Here is a 5,067-nt window from a genome sequence, read left to right as displayed (position 1 = left end):
TGTCAGAAGTGGGATTCGAACCCACGCCTCCAAAGGAGACTGCGACCTAAACGCAGCGCCTTAGACCGCTCGGCCATCCTGACTGATAAATGACTCACTCATTCGCCACCTTTTCCACATTGCGAACCGCCCCCCCCCAACCAAACCGGAGAAAGTTTCACTCACTCCAGTGCTTGGTAAGATAAATGCTGCTGGAAAGGCTCGGTGAGCGGGTTGCCACCTCCCCGGGTTTTCCTGAGCCTATTGTACTTTATTCCTATTTAATGACGGGAATATCCGCTATCATGAGCTAAAAATAATGAAAAGTTGAATCACAGAGAAAGGGAAATCCATATTATCTCTGATAAACCAACCACCAGACCGTGAGAGCGCTCTCACCGCCGCGGCCCGGGTTCGATTCCCGGTCAGGGAAGCAACTTTTGATCATTGTTGTATTGGTCGCATGAAGTTACTCAAAGTCTGTGGGGAAAAAAAAACAATGGTTGTTTTAATCACCATTAATTAACTGATAACGTTATGTTGCAGAATGAAAGGCGACTGAGGGAAGTTGGAAAACTTTAATAATTTCTTTTGTGCGATGATCTTTTTAACCCTTCTCATTTTGCACACTGTATTCTGAAGGGCTCGGTTTAAAATGTTCAATGCTCCTTAAATTTAACAGGACCGGCTATTTCACAGAGAAAAAATAAATTTGCCCCAACATCATGTTTTTGCTTGGAATTGAACCAGGGACCTTTCACGTGTAAAACAAACGTCATAACCACTACACTACAGGAACCTCTGCTTTGGTTGTCAGCCAGAAGTTGGAATGACTGCATTGATTCTCTTTCATAACTATTCAAATGATCGAAGTTGCACAAGTCACAAAAGAAAAATGTTCATTTCAAAGTTATTAAACTCCCAAATGTGGCATGCCTTGTTTGGACAGGGGTTGACCCAGACGTCACAGCCTCAACAAAGCATATTTTCAACATTTCCATTGGGAACAGGAGGAGGCCATTCAGCACCTTGAACCTGTTCCGCCCTTCAATTAGATCATCGATGATCTGTACCTCAAATCCATTTACCCGTCTTTGCTCCCTATCCCTCGATACCCTCACCCAACAAAAATCTATCGATCTCAGTCTTGAAAGCTTCAATTGACCCCCAGCATCCACAGCCTTTTGGGGGACAGAGTTCCAGACTTCTACTGCCCTTTGTGTAAAAAAGTGCTTCCTGATTTCGAACCTGAATGGCATGGTTCTAATTTTAAGGTTATGTTCCCCTCGTTCTTCATTCTCCAGAGGAAATTGATTCTCTCTCTCTATTCTATCGAATTATTTAAACATGTTAAACAGCTCGCTCAGACCGCCCCTCAATCTTCTATACACGAGGGAATATGAGCCCAATCTCTGCAGCCTGTCCTCATAATTTAACCTTTCTCGCCCCAGTAACATTCTGGTGAATCTGCTCTGCACCCCCTCCAAGGCCAATCTATCTTTCCTTCGGTGCAGTGTCGAAAACTGAACGCAGTTACTCCAGACACAGTCGAACCAGAGCTTTATATAACTGGAACATAACTTCCACTTCTTTATATTCCAGCCCCCTGAGATAAAGGCTAACATTCCGTTAGCCTTTTAAATTATTTTTGGACCCGTCCGTTAGCTTTTACTGATTTATGTAAATGAACCGTTAATTCTCTCTGCTTCTCCACAGTTCCGAGCTTCTTACCATTTGGAAAATATCCTGACCATAGTTCCAACGAGGATTACCCCACATTGAACTCCATCTGCCATAGTTTTGCCCACTCACTTAACTATCAATGTCCCTTTGCAACTTTCCACTTTCATCCACACTACTTACTGTACCACCTAACTTAGTGTCATCAGCAAACTTGGATATACGACTGTCTGTTCCTTCATCTAAAACATTGATAAATATGGTGACAAGCTGAGACCCCAGTTACAGATCCCTGGGGGACACCACGAGTCCCATCCTGCCAATTGGAGTATGTACCCATTATCCCTACTCTCTGATTCCTATCTCCTAACCAATTCTCTACCCATGTCAATACTTTGCCTCAAGTTCCATGCGCTTTCATTTTTGCCAACAGTCTCTTGTGTGGAAACTTATCAAATACCTGTCAGAATTCCATATAAATAATATCATAGGAACATAGGAACAGGAGTAGGCCATTCAGCCCCTCGTGCCTGCTCCGCCGTTTGAGAAGATCATGGCTGATCTGTGATCTAACTCCATACACCTGCCTTTGGCCCATATCCCTTAATACCTTTCATTGCCAAAAAGCTATCAATCTCAGATATAATTTCGCAATTGAGCCAGTATCAATTGCCATTTGTGGAAGTGAGTTCCAAACTTCTATCACGTCTGTGTGTAGAAATGTTTCTAATCTCGCTCCTAAAATTTCTGGCTCGAATTTTTAGACTGTGCTCCCGACTCCGAGAATCCCCGACAAGCGGAAATAGTTTCTCTCTATCCACCCTATCCGTTCCCCTTAATATCTTATAAACTTCGATCAGATTATCCCTTAACCATCTAGACTCCAGCGAATACAACCCCAATTTGTGTAATCTATCCTCGTAATTCAACCCTTGAAATCCGGGTATCATTATAGTAAACCTATGCTGCACTCCCTCCAAGGCTAATATGTCCTTCTGAAGGTGCGGTGCCCAGAACTACTCACAGGTGCATTCTAACCATGGTTTTGTATAGCTGCAGCATAACTTCTGCCCCCTTGTACTTTCGTCCTTTAGATATAAAGGCGCGCATTTCATTAGCCATATTGATTATTTTCTGTACCTGTTCATGACACTTCAATGATCTATGTACCTGAACCCCTAGGTCTCTTTGGACATCCACTGTTTTTAACTTTTTACCATTTAGAAACTACTCTGTTCCATCCTTTTTTGATCCAAAGTGGATGACCTCACAATTGTCTACATTGAATTCCATTTGCCGCAGTTTTGCCCATTCACCTAATCTATCAAATTCGCTTTTTAATTTTATGTTTTCATCTGCACTGCTTACAATGCCACCAATCTTTGTGTCATCGGCAAACTTACATATGAGACTTTCTATGCCTTCATCTAAGTCGTTAATAACTATTTTGAAAAATTGAGGCCCCCAAGACAGATCCCTGCGGGACTCCACTAGCCACATCCCTGTATACTGGTTACCGTTTTCAATTCAACTAATTATCTGTAACATTATTCCTTGTATACTTGCTACCATGTTCAATTTAACAATTAACTGTAACATTATTCCCAGTATATTGGTTACCAGGTCCAATTTAACAATTAATTGTAAATTGATTCCCTGTATACTGGTTACCATGTCCAAATTAACTAATTTGCTGTAACGTTGTCCATTGTATACTGGTTACCATTTTAAATTCCAATAATTAACTCTAACTTTGTTTCCTGTATAATGGTTACCATGTCCAATTGAACTAATTAACTTTAACTTTATTCCCTCTATAATGATTGCCATGATCAATTTAACAATTAACTAGAACTTTATTCCCTGAATACCGGTTGCCATCACAATTCAACAAATGACTGTAACGTTATTCCCTGTATACTGGTTACCATGTTCAATTTAACAATTAACTGTGTCTTTATTCCCTGTATACTGGTCACCGTGTCCAATTTAACCATTATTTTTAACTTTATTCCCTGTGCACAGGTAACCTTGTTGAATTTAAGGACTAATTGTAACTTTATTCTCTGTATACAGGTTACCATGTTCAATTTAACAATTAACTGTAACTATATTTCCTCTATACTAGTTACCATTTTTAATTTACCTAACTATTGTAAATGTATTCCCTGTATCCTGGTTACCATGTTCAATTCAATAATTAACTGTAACTTTTTTACCTATATTCCGGTTATCATGTTCAATCCAAAAAAATCCTGTAAATTTACTCCCTGTATACTGGTTACCATGTCCAATTCAACGAATTAACTGTAGCTTTATTCCCTGTAAACTGATTGCCCTGATCAATTTAACAATTAGCTCGAACTTTATTCCCTGAATACCGGTTGCCATCACAATTGAACAAATGACTGTAACTTTATTCCCTGTATACTGGTTAACATGTCCAATTTAACAATTAACTGTAACTTTATTCCCTGCATACTGGTTACCATGTCCAATTCAACTAATTAACTGTAACTTTATTCCCCGTATACTTGTTGCCATGATCAGTTTAACAATTAACTGTAACTTTATTCCCTGCATACTGATTGCCATGATCAATTTAACAATTAGCTCGAACTTTATTCTCTGTATATTGGTTGCCATATCAATTGAACAAATACCTGTAACGTTATTCCCTGTAAATTGGTTACTATGTTCAATTTAAAAAATATCTGTAACATTTTTCCGTGTATCCTGGTGACCATGTTCAATTTAACTAATTATCTGTAACTTTATTTCCTGTCCACTGCTTACCATGTTGAATTTAACTGATTAATTGCAACTTTTTTCCCAGTATACTGGTTACCATGTTCAATTTATCAATTAAGTGCAATTTTATTGCCAGTATACTTTTTACCATGTTCAATTTAACAATTAACTGTTATTTTATTTTCTGCGTACTGGTTGCCATATTCAATATAACAATTAGATGTAACTTTATTCCCTGTATACTGGTTACCATGTTCCATTTAACTAATTAATTGTAACTTTCTTTCCGGTATACGAGTCATCATGGTCAATTTAACAATTACCTGGAAATTTAACCCCCATATACTGCTTACCATGTTCAGTTTAACAAATATCTGGAAAATTGTTTCCTGTATACTGGTTAACATGTTCAATTTAACAGTTATCTTTAAATTTATTCACTGTCAATTTAACAATTAACTCCAACTTTATTCCCTGTACATAGGTCACCACGTTCAATTTAACTAATTAATTCTAACTTTATTCCCTGTAAACTGGTAACCATGTTAAAAGGGTACGGCAGCATCGTGGTTCTGTTACTGAACTAAAAATCTAGCAGTATGAGTTCAAATCCCACCACGGCAGCTGGTGAATTTAAATTCAATTAATTAAATAAAA

General features: G+C 38.4%; 1 non-coding gene across 1 annotated transcript; it reads right to left on the bottom strand.

Annotated features, from left to right (window-relative positions):
* trnal-uag (transfer RNA leucine (anticodon UAG)) lies at positions 1-83 on the bottom strand. The gene has a single exon. It is a non-coding gene; the product is annotated as a tRNA-Leu (tRNA).
* Between the last annotated feature and the right edge of the window lie 4,984 nt (positions 84-5,067).

The sequence above is a fragment of the Heptranchias perlo genome, unplaced genomic scaffold (genome assembly GCF_035084215.1).
Source record: "Heptranchias perlo isolate sHepPer1 unplaced genomic scaffold, sHepPer1.hap1 HAP1_SCAFFOLD_50, whole genome shotgun sequence".
In the NCBI taxonomy this organism is placed as follows: Eukaryota; Metazoa; Chordata; class Chondrichthyes; order Hexanchiformes; family Hexanchidae; genus Heptranchias; species Heptranchias perlo.
The sequence above is the reverse complement of the archived record's forward strand: the minus strand, read 5'-3'. Positions and strand labels throughout refer to the sequence as shown.